We start from the raw sequence: 14,492 nt of genomic DNA, 5'->3' as shown, positions 1-14,492 counted from the left end.
TGTACTGTTCTCCCCATGGAGACCCTGGACAGTAAGAAGCCTATCAAATCACTAACTGCTGAGCAGGTTAAGGTAGTTCATGGTTTCCTCCTCCCTGTTACAAGCTCTGCTGAGTGTTGGTTGTGTTCTGATGCTGGAAGTACAGAAAGCTTAAATAATGAAAAAAGATTACATAAACTTTGGTAAAAACTTGTGTAAATCTTAGAATCACTGAGGTAATGCTTGTATAGATATGTAAAAGGAAGATATTTCTGTGTACTAGCTGATGTGTGTAGAAAAAAAATAGCTTATGTGTTTACGCCTGTAATGCATGCAAATGTATTTATATAAGGTGAAAACTACTGTGAATAGAATTGTTCTGATTTCTGTTCCTGAAGTAATGTGAGGAGAATGTGATTTATCTGATCTCCCCCTGAGGACTGCAGAAGCAGTTTGCTAACCAATTTTGTGAAATGTCTTATATTTTTAATTGAGTAATTATATTACGGGATTTGGCCCAAATTGGTAGATAGAATTGCTGCAGATGGCACTGTAAAGTCCTGGACCCTGCAAGACTTCTAAAGAGCAATGTTAAATAGCAAGGTTCTTAACGGAAATCATCTTTGTTGAACGATCTTTTAATGTTAAATTAAATGCTGTCTGTAATTTTAGGGAGCTAAAATCTATTCTAATAAAATTCAGCAATTAGGTAATCCAAGCAGTGAACTAATAAAGATAGAATCTGTCAGGATGCCAAACAGCATCCAGCCAGAAATGCAGATTTCAAGATAATATTTCTCTTTGTACTGTCCTAGCCTTATTACACGTATTATTGAGTCTGCTTGGCATGTCATATTAATTCTACATATATCAGAGAAGAGGTGAAGAAAGAAAACACTTGCAAGTGCATTTCTCATGCTGTACTTTTAATTATTATTTTTTTTTTTTTTTTGCCTCAGGACACTCAGATGTGTGCTGAGTTTCTGCTTGTCTAATGATGAACTCTACAAGACCTAAACCTTCAGTTTTGCTGAAGTGCACACTCTTGGATGAATATGTTCCATCTTACTAGGTGCAGATCTACAGTGAGGTAGAACTGGTGCAGTGGTCAGAGGGCACTAAAAGGACATGTCCTCCTCTCCCAGCTGAACATTCCTACTGGATTCCTGGTGAGAACACTCACCCAGCCTTACCAGTGCTGCTGCAAGAGACATGACAGGTCTACAGCCAGCCTCATGGTCATTTGCCATGGAGTCAGCTCCTTAGTTTTCACTGCTCTGTCTCTGCTGTTGCAGTTTTAATGTATGCTTAGGCTCTACTCAGTCCAGTAGGATTAACTCGAGTATCTTTGAACAGTTTTGCAGTAAAGTCATCCTGTAGCACTAGTCTTATGACTTTTTGCTCTAGGTAACTTGTTTTAATGCTGCTTTTCGCTTTTTGTAGTGAAAAGTTTTTGTGATAACCAGGAGCTTGATGTAGCATAGGCTCTGTCCTAAAAGGTACTCTGAACTAGATGTAGATGACACATGACACATAATGCACTGCTTTGAATGAAATGTGTGTTCCAGGTATGCTTTGCAGCTTTCTGTTTCTGATTTTCCCTTGCTTTAGGATGGAAGAAGGCAGCATGTTCTAGCATTCTGGATAGATATTGTCTTCCAGGTGCAGTGCTGACGTCAGAGGTGTTTGCCCTCGGATGCCAGTTGTTGTGGGCTGTTGGAATAATGACTCACATCAATTTGCCAGCAGACCAGTTGGTAGTGTTCTGTAATTTTCTTCTTACAAAATGAGCAGTGATTAGTTCAGACCAGCAACAAAACTGCTTGAAGTGACCCAGCCGATTTTGGTTGGCGCAGGCTGGGAGCACTTTCACAAACAAGACAGCTAGCAAGTCTTAGCTGCGATCGTATCTGGGAGGATGACAGTGACAAAACTGCCAGGGGCAGGGACCTGTTGCTTTGGCACAGATGGATCTGGGGGACGCATTCATGAAAACCTTCTGCTTTCAGCATGCTGACCATTGTCACTAAACTTCATAGACTCTTGCTTGTTTGAATGAATTGTTGAGAAACGTTCAAATCATTAAGCCTGGAGTTTTCCAAGGAATCTAATGATACTAGGTGCCCAGCATGAACAAAAGCCTCTGTGTGAACCCTCATTTCCTTTTAGCAAACGCAAAATCTACAATCTGAGCGATATCTGGAGTGGGTACAAGACTAGAACATTCCATATTATTCTCTTGTGAGCCTGTTCTGAAAGTTGTGTTATGTCCTTGTACAGAAATGATCTGCTAGGAGGAAGTGTAGTGAAACTGAAGTGGGTTGAAACTAAAACTATGGGATGTGTTTCTAATAAATCTTGAACTTGTCTTAGAGTGTAAGTCTTGGCTTGACTTAGGGTATAAGTCTTTCTGTTAACTGTGTTGCTTTACTAATACCAGTTGAGATATGAGGTGCAGCAAACTTCATGGCAAAAGTTTATCACATAATAATGAAAAGTTTTTCAGAATATGGAAGACTTTAAATTTATGTTAATTAAGATGTTAGGGCAAAAGTATTTTTTCATCAGCTTTAGTGACTTGAGTTACAGTTGGAGGTGATGTGACAGTTGTTTGCTTGCTATATCACCATCTCACCTTATGGGCCTTTGGTGTGCAGCTTAACTCTATACATGACTCTCTGGGGGAGATAACTATTCAGAGTACAGGTTGTTTTGTAAATGTGAGCATGCTGTTTTAGTTACAATGTTGCAGAGGTTCACCTTAATCAACAGCTTGTATGACAGAAGTAATTTTTAGGAAGGTTCTGCAGTGCTTCAGATGGAATCACAGCCACTCTGGACTTTGAGACTCCAGAAGGTGCAGAAGTGATGCGATTTGCAGGCTGCCAGATACGAGCAGAAGCCCTTATCATGCAGAGTGTGCGGTTAGTGTATACCATGAACACATCAAAGCCGTGTGTTTAAACTCCCTGCTGTGAGCATCTGTTAATGCATAGAGTTGTCTTGTGTGATCCAAGTAAAGGGTAGGATCAGAGCCACACTCATAAATTAATTTTGGGAGGTGACACTGGAATGACTCCTGATGCAGTTTTCTTATCTGACTAATATATCCCACATGGGAAAAGACGACTGCTGTGCAGATTTCATACAATTTCTGTGCCCAAGGAAAGGTAGTAAAGTACTTTCTGAGATGAGACTGGGCGCTGTGCCACTTTCGTATCGGCTTTCGTGATGTGAGCAAACGGGTTTTATCAGTTCTTTTAGAAATACCACAGAAAACCATTGTGGCTTTGGCAGTTCTTGGCTGACAAGAAAAGACTTAATGTCTTCTGTGTCCTGAAGGCTTATACTAGTTCAAAGAAGTGGTTTTATGGTAATTTAATAGTGGTACACCAGAGTGAATGGATGGGAAAGAGGTGGAGGATGGAGGCTTGTTGCTTACCGAGTAGTGTATATCTGAGCTCTCCACCTACCTGGTGCATGGCAGGACTGCCACATTATCCCACTTAGAATTACTTGTGGAACAAGATCTCATCTAGCATGGAGGGGAAAGGATAGTGTTTCTACAAGATGACGACTGTGCATCTCCCCAAAGTGTTTTTTGCATGGTAATGGTGAAAAACCCAGCATGCCAGAGGGGCTATGGAAGCCTGTGCCAGACTTGTATGAATTATGGATGAGATGTCTGCTGCTAGCACAGAAACGAACAGCAAACTGTGGAGCTCCTGGGTGCTCAGCATTACAATAATAGACTGATTTTAGAATCCACTAGCAGCTCAACAGCCTGCTCTGATCTCTTAATGTCATTAGAAGTTACACGTGCTGCTCATTCCGAGGTTAGGACAGAGTGAGGAGGCCAGTGACAAGTAGTGTAACTCGGAAGTTCTGAATTCTGTCCCAAGTCTTCATTCATTTGTTCTCAGTGAGAATAATTTAATGTACTTGAATTAGTTTATTCTTCATCTTCCACCTGAACACTGCTGCATTTTTCTGATCTGGGTATGTGCTAGTCTGGCCTTAGTGGTGTCTTTAGGTTTTGTAAATTTTGTTATTTTTGCAAGGGAGGGTGTTGCCTTTTGCTTCAGCTGTGTAATTTGTTCCAGTATTAAAATAAACCAGTTCATTTATCCTAGACAACCCTGATGAGTCCATGTGCCCTTTGTACATAGCAAGCAAGGTGGGAGATTAAATAGAGCATAAACCAACTTGAGATAGCTGCTCAGACATGCAGCCTGGTCTTGGCAGACTAGTTCTGCTGGGCTTTTGTCAAATGGTGTAAACAGATGCCTCCTTTAAGAAGGAGCTCTGTGTCTCTGTGTTTTTTACCCTCCACAATTTCCAGAACAGAATTTGCAGAACAAAGGATTGCAATAATGACAAAGAATCTAGGATACTGCTCTTCCTGTGTAGGTCAGCCATAGCTGTGAAGGACAGATCCTTTTTTCTAACTGTGGCTTATGCCTTCTATCTCCCAGTATAAAGCTGTTGGGTAGGAACAATCCCACCCTTCAGGCAGGCAGGGTGCAGACAGGGCTCTGCCCTCCTATGGCCAAGATGAAATGAAACTGACTGGAAGGAGGTCTGCCAGCTGAGGTTGAGGCTTGGAAACTGGCTCTTGGCTTTCTCTGCAAGAGCACCTTTCTTTTCAGACCACACAGAAACAGAGCCCTCAAAGTCAGTTTGGAGCAGTTTCTTGCAATATGGCTTAATTTTCTGGGGGTGTAAGCCTTGAAGCTGAACCAGCATAAGGAAGATTTTTGGAATAACTGTATTAATAGAAGATGGAGAAAGCTTTCCTCACCCTTCCTGAGTCCCTGGGATTTGGTCTCACCTTCCATCTTTCAGGTTTGTTTATTCACAGCCTAAACTGAGGCACCAGCAGAACTTTGCAGTCACCGGACTGCAGACAGAAGGTGTATGTGTCTTCAACATGTAGCACCAAACCACATTGTTCACTGAAACCAGGATAACTGAGCTGGCAAATCCTTGTCCACATGCTAGCTTTGTGATGGGTGCAAAACTCCTGTTGCTACCTCAAGACCTGCAGTGTCAGTGATATAGGAGTTTGGGTGGAACTGCTTTTGCAGGGCAACGTAATTTGATTTACTGAGCTGTAGTTTGTCATCTTGCCCTGTTTCATCCTTCCCTCTTCTACTGTAATCAGAAGTTAGCCAGATTTAAAAAAAAAACAAAACCAAAACACAACCCTTTGAATAAATCATAACCAGCAGAGGGCTGAGTCTGCCTTCACTGCAGGCAGGAAATCCCACCTTTGGCAAGCGTCAGCACCTATGCAGAGGGTAAGAGGGAAGTGTTATTTGTGCTAGGTTATGTGACCCTTTTCTGAGATCCAAAGTTTTTGCCCGGTGTTCGTGCCTGGAGCAAGAAAGGTCCTTTTTGTATTACTGTAACAAGAGTACACACAGACAAATAAATGTGCTGGAAGGTATAGCCCCAAAGTGAAGATGAATTCAAGGCCCTGAAAGTGTTAGCAGCTCCAGTTCCTTTCAGTTGAATGTACCAAGGATCGGGGTCACAAAAAGGAAGGATAATTTACAGCTTAGCAAATGGGAAAGAGAAGAACACTTTCTAGCTGACTTGCTGGAACTCAATCCTGCAGCAAACAACCAGTCAGCATTATGCTGCGAGCAATTAAGTGAGGGGACACATCTGTTCTTGCAGAAAGAGGGGTGCTGTTCATGAAGAACTTGTGTTAGTTTAGCAGAGGGGATGGTTCTGGTGAAGAAATTACCCTTCTTTTTTATTGAAGTGTTGCCCTGTAAGGATAGGTAACAGTCAAGTTAAATGTAAAGTGCCGGTAGGGAGTTCTGCAGCTGAGACACATTCCTCTGGCGCTGGGGAGATCAGGTGCTTGATGGAGGGACTGAAGGGGAGTGCAGTAGTTCTGTGGGACTTGGGTCTGATGATGAAATTTACGTTGCTACTGCTGGCAACCAGTGGACAGTTTCATGATCTGACTTCTTAAATGCTTTTTGTGGAACAATAGAAATAGATCCCATGCTTAAGTCTTTGCTCTGAGTGACAACTAACAGTTCTCACCCAGGTTAGCGGTCCTGTGGTGAGTAGGGTGTTGCTCAGACTATGATGCCTGTGTTTTCAGAAACCTAAATGCTGAAATGAGTGTCTTCTGATTTTTTTGCCAGGGAAACCTGTAATCATCAACATCCACAAGGCTGCTAAACAAAACAAGTGTTTGTGAGCCTGGGGAACACAGATGTTCTTGTTTGAGATACTGTGGAGTATCCCACTTCTCTTTTGAAAGTAGACACCTACTTTCACTCTGCATTAACTACTTTTCCTTAAAATTTTGCAAGTCTTTTAAAACAGACCAGCATCAATGTAGACCACCATGAGGGATGGTTTAGCGTTTGCTGTACACAGGCTGTAAGTGTGCTTTTGAGTAAATAGGTGCTTTTGTCAGCTCAGTGTCCCAAATGCTTGTTACAAAACCTTGCATTTGGGATCTGTTGTTTATTCATGAGAAAAGGGAACTGACATCCAGATAAATCAGGCTGCTGAAATTGAGAAAAGTAGGACATGGTATTTCCATTGTTTGGTATTGTGTGCTTATTGTAAAGTGAGACTAGAGCTAATTCTCTTGATTTTTTGGGGGCAGATTTACAGATGCAGCAGTTCATTGCATATGGAAGTGACAGGCTGGCTTGTTAGTTGCATGGACATAGGTCAAGAAATCATTTTTTTCCTGCTTCCTCTGTAATCAAATACACTTTTTCAAGGTGATGATGACTGCAGCAAGGTAAACTGGGCGTCCTGCTTAAGCAGATGGTTCTTTCTGCATGGATCCCTTCAGTGCTGTGCCAGCAAGGATGGGGCCAGAGTGGTCAAGCAACATTGGAGAGGTACTGAAAATGATGAAGGAGCTTTCTGTTGCAGATTTCACTGTATGCATTCATCTGCAGGTTGATAGTGAGAGACACTGCAGGATGCTGAGAAAAAGTAGAAGACTTGAGTATTGCTTGTTGGTTTGGAGGGGGCTGCAGGGAGAGGTGGGAACAGTAACGAGTACAAGGGGCCAGAAACCGCAGCTTCCCTGTTCTGCCAAGCAAGATTGTGTAACCGCCTGGACAGGTTGAGGTTAGTTACAGCAGGACAGGAATAAAACTAAGTAGGAGATTTCGGGCAGTTTCACAGTGAAGAAAGAAGGCCATGCCAGCCTCCTTTATCCATCTAGACTGAGTGTTGTATTACTGCTCCCATGCACCACTCCCTTATCTACCCCTTGTTTCATTCCTGTGAGGCCACAGAATGTCAGCCAGCTCCTGGAGTAGGCCCAGCTCTTTTCATTAGCTGTCACTGACCAGCAATTGCCAGGCTACTGCCGAAGAGCTGTCAGCCTTCTCAGCACCTCCAAGATGATAATCCTGAGGTAGCTTTCTGAATGACCTCTTAATAAGCTAGGTAACATTAATCATGTACATAGGTATGGTATTATGCTGATATGTAGGGTAAAACTGACCTCAGTTTCAGCCAAGTGTTAATGATGTTTTTCTTAACTGTCTTCAGTTCTTTATGGATCTTACTTGCTGAATATTTGATGGAGCTCTGAATTTTAAGTGATGCATGGTTTAGTTGGTTTTGGTACAGTGGTCGTTCAATAGCTCTTATGTGCATAACTGACTTGTTTGCCACACAACAGCAGACTCAGCTGGCTGCACACTCTTGTTGAATGCAAAGGTTTCATACCAAGTCTTATTCTAGTTATCATATATGCTAAGCTGTGGGGTTCCATACATCTGATTTTATTAAGAGCAATCTGAACTTCAGTCAGCTCACAACAGTTTTTAATCCTTCCTCAGGGCTGATCTCTTCTGAATTTGATTAATGACCTCTGCACTTAGACTTGAAATGCTGAATTAAAGACCAGAAAAAACACTTCTAAGGAAAGGTAAAAGCATATGATAAAATGATTTCTCTATCTTTCCTTCTAGAGTAAAACTGTGTTATGTTACTCTAGGCAACTGGAAATACTTGTATATATATTCCAGTAAATCTTCCCATGAGTTGCAGCCTCAAGCAAACAACAGCAGCCACACAATTCTCATGGTATTGTCTGTCTGGACAAGGAAATTGCTTGGAGTTGCTTCAGACCGCAGAGGACAAACTGGGTCCACAGGAATTTAATGTTTAGGAAATACAGTGAAATGAGAGGGGCAGGAGAAGGAAAAATGTCAGAGAGAATCTTACTCGTTCTTTACATATGTAATTTAAGAAAATAGACATCCAGTTTTTCTAATCAGCTAATCATCACTAGGAAATGCCCACTTTTTATTCTGAAGTAAAACTTGCCTTCCTGGCTAGTCTCATCACAGCCTTCTCTGGGTTTTCCTGTTGCTGCTTCCATTGGCTAACACCCAGAAGGATTTGTGCACAATTTCATTCTTGTATACTCTGTTCAGTGCCACCTTTGTGAAGGACTGAATTCTGCTTGTTACAGCATAAATGTGCGTTATGTTTGCATCTCAAAGTCACAACTTTGCTAGTAATAATTTCTGATAAAACTGCAGCCTTAGGAAGCCTGTCTCCCCTTTCTGCTGTGCCCATGTACCTGACTAAAGCAGAATGGACTTCTCTGGTTTGGCTTCCCAGGCTTCAAAACACCTTAAAGCCAGTTTCCTCACCGTAAACAAAAAACCCCAAACCAATCATAAGGCCATAATTCCTGTTTACAGAGATAAGCCTTTATTGTATGCTATTGGAAGCAAATGGGACATGGTTAACGGTTTTATATACAGAGAAGTCTGTAGCATTGGGTTACAATCAGTGGCAAATGAACCAAGATTACAGTGCAGATCTAAGTGTTGTGTACAGTTAATAACAGTGGCTGGCGTACAAACCACAACACAGAAGCCAAATGAAGCCAAGTGTACAGGGTACAGCATCACGTGAGGAAGCAGCTTAATGTACAAAGAGCATTCCATTTACTTTACATTTGCAGGCTTTTTTGGCTAGTGAGTAGATAACAGGTCAATTTAAAATTCAGTGTGCAGTTATTTTTCTTCCCACTCAACTGCTACCAAATTAAGACAATTTGAACGTTCAGATTAATTTTTAATGCTATAAATACTAAGGTTGTTGCCAAATTGCTTTGTTTGAAGTTGCTTTATTTACAGTATAGTCAGGAATAGTTTAATCATCTTTGTTCTGTACAGATTACAAATTGGGAGAAATGGTAAATATTTTGAAAGTAGTCTGTAATTAGACCACAAGGATCTCTTGTACTTCATTTGGAAGTTTAATTCTGGGTACCTTCTTTTGAGAGAGGGATTTACTGGGAAGAAAGATGGAATTGTCGACCATATTACTCATTTGTAAAATTTGTTCATAGTATTTAAGGTTTAGATAGTTCAAAGGTCATACTTCTCATTGCCATATCCAATCTTAGTGTAAAAATAAACACTCTGTCCTCTGTGGATAAATAAATCCATCTGTTGGCTGCAGGTCAGACCTCTATTGGTGAAAGAGATTTAAAAAAATAGACCTTTTCTTTTAATGTTTACTATGCTGACCCACAAAGGGAAAGTGAAATTCATTCAAGTCTAGAAACAAATACAGTACAAGTGATTTATAGAATTGCATTCCTTCCCTCTACAAACTTGCTGAGCATGAAACACTGCCCCAAAGCACTGCCTCTGTCTTTTCCTTGTCTTGTAGAAGTAATTGTCATCAGAAAAGTCACATTATACTGCACTGACAGATTTCCTCTGTCTTCTAGTGTGCAGACTCTTAGTAGGGCTCTGCCTCCTGAGGATTCTTTGCTTAAGAAAGAATTCTTGAGATGGATGGGTGGTGGTAGTTTGGGTTATACAAAGGGGATGTTTTAGCCCAAATTAGCAGCAATTGTTTTAATTGATTGACTGTGGTGATTTTTGGTGGGTGGAAACTGAACCACTTAAAAAAAAAAAAGCTTATGAGTTGGACTTGGAAAACACCAGCCTTTCCTCAAAACTGCCACTTCTGAGACTGCTTCACATAGATGTCCTTCTCATTAAGGGGCTGGTACGTTTGGCAGTACAGGTTTCATGCTCAACTTTGTCACTGAGAACTGGACAGGACTTGAAAAAGCATACAGCCCACTGGGACTTGCTCTGCTGTAGTATTTTAGTACTTTGGACAGCACACCCCACACCCCACACCCAGCCGTGTTGCTCTCTTACAAGTGCAAGTGTCCCAGAATGGCTCTGGGACAGCCGGAGAACGGTGACATTCTGGAGTGGAAGTAGTAGTTAAGCACCAGTTGCTGGCCCCTGCAGAGGCTTGAGAGAACAGAATTGCTTCGTAGAGAGCTTGTTGACCTAAAAAGCTTAGTCAGTTTGATCAATAAATATTGACTTAGGGTTAGGATCAGAAATAAGACACTGTACTTTGGAACTGGAAGACAGAGTCAACTTCCTCCCTTTTCTGTCCAAAAGGAGACTGGCTTTAAAACATTTGTCCTTAAGGACCTTTGTGATGTCTGATGTATATAACTCAGTAAATGTATATGAATGTAGCTATTCCTTTTTCAGGGAGGAGTAAATATATGACTGGACAAAGCTTCAAGGCTTTTTTCTGTGTGTGGTTTGTTTTTTTTTTTTAACATCTGTTCTGTGTTGTGTTGTCCCTGAAGGCATATTTACCCACTCTTATGTTATGCAGCATTGCCCAGAGAACGGCTCTGTAGTTGAATATGCTCTCTGCAGTACAGCCTCCGTTTTCTTCCAGTATATGTGTATTTCCATGCAATAGATGTTATTAGAAAACTACACTTGTCTTTATCCTGTTGAGCAGGGAAGCAGTGATACTAGTTTGTACAGCAAATTAGAGTTTTCATAATTAAATTCATATAATCACTAAATTTCCAAAAGCTGTACTGCTGTAAATGCTGGTCTTCAGACCACCATTATTCTTGTTTTCCATCTGTTTATAAACTTCTTTGTGAAAATAATGAAAGAAGACTTCTCTCTCTCCTGACTACGTTTTACTTTGTTAGTTTACAGGATGCTTACAGGACTACAGGTTCTGTTGAGAGTGCAGCAATACGCACATGTCCGTATGCATAGATCATTAAACTGCAACAGTGCCAGTAGTGAAGCAAAACCTGCCATGTTCTGTTTCTCTTAATTAAGCTTTATTTATATGTGCCTATTGACTTAAGATGCAGTTAGTGTCCGCTGCTGAGATGACACAGTACCCTGAGTAACTTTGTGTTGATTACGCTTACACAAGCTTGTGCTTTTCTAAGAACATAGAAATGAGCACAAAGAAAATAAAGTAGTACATCAGGTTGTTTTCATGGAACACTGTTAATCAACTTATAGCAGCTTGGAAGTATGAAGTTTAAACTTACCTTCTGCTCTACTCCCTTTGAAACAGATGAGTACTATAATTAACTCCCCTCTAGCTTAAAAAAAAAAAAAAAAAAAAAAAAAAAGGAAATGGATAGAATCTGAAAACATGCTTTTCTGGTAAGGTGAACCTACTTTGTCATAACTAGTTACACCAATATTGGTGACCTGAAATATGTACATTACTGCATGTAGTTGTGGAAGCAGTATCTGCTTCCCCTTGTTGCTATGCTGTTCTGTGTAAAAGCAAGTTGTCTAGAATACTGTGGGCATTGCAGAAATAAGTTACTAGTAGTACTTTAGGGGAAATTACTATTATTCCTTTCCTTCCCAAAATTCAGTTGAGTGCTATATACACTGTTGGAGCAATCTCCCTATTTTGGATAGGGCTGCATCGGGAATAGAATTTGTTCATTGGATTTCTCATGTTCTTCCTCCTCTGGAAAACCTTCCACCCTGGACTTATTTACTGAACAGAAAAAAAAAAAATTACTAGCAGCTTTTAGCCTGCTATATAGATAGCTTAAACCATCAATTTCTTATGAATTACTGAAAAAACAGTATCATGTCCCCTGCTCTTAGTATATGAAGGCTCCTGGTTTGCCATAGTAGATATAAATTGCCTGATTTTACCACAGATTCTATTAATGGACTTGGAAAAGGCAGTGGAACAACTTTCCCTCCAACTTCCCATGTATGATGCTCAACCTTTAAGACAAGAGAAGGGCATTCTAGCTTCATTGTTTTCTTTTCTCTCTCTCTCTCGCCTCAGTCCATTCTACCAGGACCAGATGCATTCAGCAAGCATGTGCTCAAGTAGAAGCTGCATTACACCTCGTGAACTGCAAAGCAGCATAAGGCACCCGGAGCTTCTAGATGCAGGTAAGAGGCAGGAATGAGACTTAAGTCCACATGCTATTTCAGAATTAAAAATTAATTGCAAGTCTCACTCATTCCAGCTCCCCTGTACCAGTGAATGGCTAGCCAATTACATTCAATTAATGCCTTTTAGAATTAGTGTAATTTGTTCTACTAGAGATAACAGTCCAGAGGTTTTCACAAACATGCACTTCTGGCTAGCTATAAAACATTTTGATGTTGTTTATTTACACAGCATAGAAGAGACTGTACCTTTAATTACCTTATTGCCACAAACCTTTGAAGATGGAAATTCAGTCTCAATCTGTGTTTAAAATTTTTATGTGCTCTTTAAATTCTTGCAACTCTTATTTATCAATGGATTATTAATTAAACATGGAAGAGAACTCTCCCACTGAGAAGGCCTCAGTCTTTGCAAGTAGACTAGGCTTGTTGGGTTCTTTTAAAGTACACTTAACTATTAAACTACCTGTGGTACAGTATATATGACCTTAGATTGTACAGAGTTAAGGCACCAAATACAAGATAAAATAACATCCAAAATAAGAAATTTGCTTTAGAACTGCACATCTCCACATACCACTTCTGGACATTCATCTCCTCTTAAACATGAAGGTAAACATGTGGTCTGAATGCTTCACATGGCCACACGAATTGGAGAAAAAGACCAAAATACAACACTTTACTGAATTTAAATCTTACAGCATGATGAGGTTTTCTCTTAACATCACTCACACAGCTACTTTTAGTAAGGCATTGCATTGCCTACACAGTGTTCGACAGTCCTAGCAGAAAAAGCACCCTTTCTCCTGGAAGACCCCAGACTAGAGGAACAGGCATATGCGTCCTACTCATGCTTTTGTATTATCTTGGACATCAGTTACAAATGAACAACTGAATCAGTCCCATTTCCATGAGCAGAATGGGGAAAAAGGAAAATGTTTCAGGAGCACTAGAAAACCTAGACATAAATAAGTATGAATAAGATGACACAAATAAAGCTAAAGAGACAGAACTTCTGGGGTTAAGTAATAAAACAGCTTTGTGATGACAACTGTCTTAATGCCAAACAATTAATTACTAGCTTAAGTGGTTAACGTTCAAAAGAAAGTACAGGTGAAAACTGCTGCCACAATCCACAGGCATAGGACCTCAGTGCCAAGTTTCTCTGGCAGATTGTTCTAAAATGACTATAATAGAATTTCCACTTTACAGTAAGGATCAGTTTCACAGCAAACTAGATATGCTAAAACAGAAGAATGAAACCAAATGAGCTGTTAGACAAGCTGTCTCATGTACTATAGATAGCAGCTGCAACTACAATATCCCTTCACTTTGCTTAAACAAGTCAATAAAGCATCTCATTTTTCAATTGGTTTATTCAGCAGGAAGCCTGAGAGGGTCTGTGTCCTGAACATTCAAGCTGAGTTACTGTTAAGACAGTGCAACCATTCTTAACAGAACTCCTCAATGAGTCCAGCAGAGAACTCATTTTCATTCTTTTCATGCCAGAGAGGAGAGGTCTTAGTCAGCCTCACAACTGAGAGCAACACTCTGAACTTCATATTTACATATCTCATCATGTGTCCAAAAGAATCCACTGCAGCGGAGTTCTTGTGTGGTTTCCCAGAGCCACCGGAAATAGTAGCTGTTTTTGTAAGCCGTTTACCGTGACTTGGAACTCAGCTGAAGCTGGGACATATTTTTCCCTTTATTAAGTAACAGGCAACTGTTACCAAGAATTTAGCTGAAGGCAAGAAGTTCTTATACCGAATGATCGTATCTTAACCTACCAAGCAAAAGAGGCAAACTGGCAATTTGGTCTGAGTAAAGACTGAAATAACTGTATTGTCTACTTGCTTTTCACTTACTCAGTTCTGGGGACGTGTTCAGGAAACCCACCTCTAGACTCTGATAATCTACGGGCTCTCAGAAGTACAGATGCAGAATTACAAAGGAAGCAAAGTGACACTTTCTTTCAGGGGATTGAAAAAAATGGACTGAAAAGACAGGGATTGCCAGGCTCACTCTCCAAGGACATTCCCAGGACTGGATATGGCATGGTAGGTTAAAGCTACTCATGTTTATTGCTATCTTGGAGTTCTGGAAGAAGCGCCAGGAGACTGATGTCCTACAGCTGAATAGCCGACAAATATGAGATTTTTTTTCCTAGACCACTTGAGAAATCTTCATGCCACTCTTCCTTCATTTTCTGCTTCCTAATAACACGAGGAACTTGCGGTCAGGGAAATTCTTCTCGATAGTTCA

At 40.6% G+C, this 14,492-nt stretch overlaps 1 protein-coding gene across 1 annotated transcript in view; it reads right to left on the bottom strand.

Annotated features, from left to right (window-relative positions):
* Window positions 1-8,677: 8,677 nt before the first annotated feature.
* Window positions 8,678-14,492, bottom strand: part of STRBP (spermatid perinuclear RNA binding protein) — a 72,846-nt gene continuing 67,031 nt past the window's right edge. Inside the window, exon 19 of the mRNA XM_056353012.1 lies at window positions 8,678-11,401. The gene's annotated coding sequence lies outside the window, so the exon portion shown is untranslated. The remainder of the gene's footprint in view (window positions 11,402-14,492) is intronic.

This window comes from Falco biarmicus, chromosome 9, assembly GCF_023638135.1.
Source record: "Falco biarmicus isolate bFalBia1 chromosome 9, bFalBia1.pri, whole genome shotgun sequence".
Lineage (NCBI taxonomy): Eukaryota > Metazoa > Chordata > Aves > Falconiformes > Falconidae > Falco > Falco biarmicus.
Note: the sequence above shows the minus strand (reverse complement) of the source record. Positions and strands in the feature narration are given on the sequence as shown.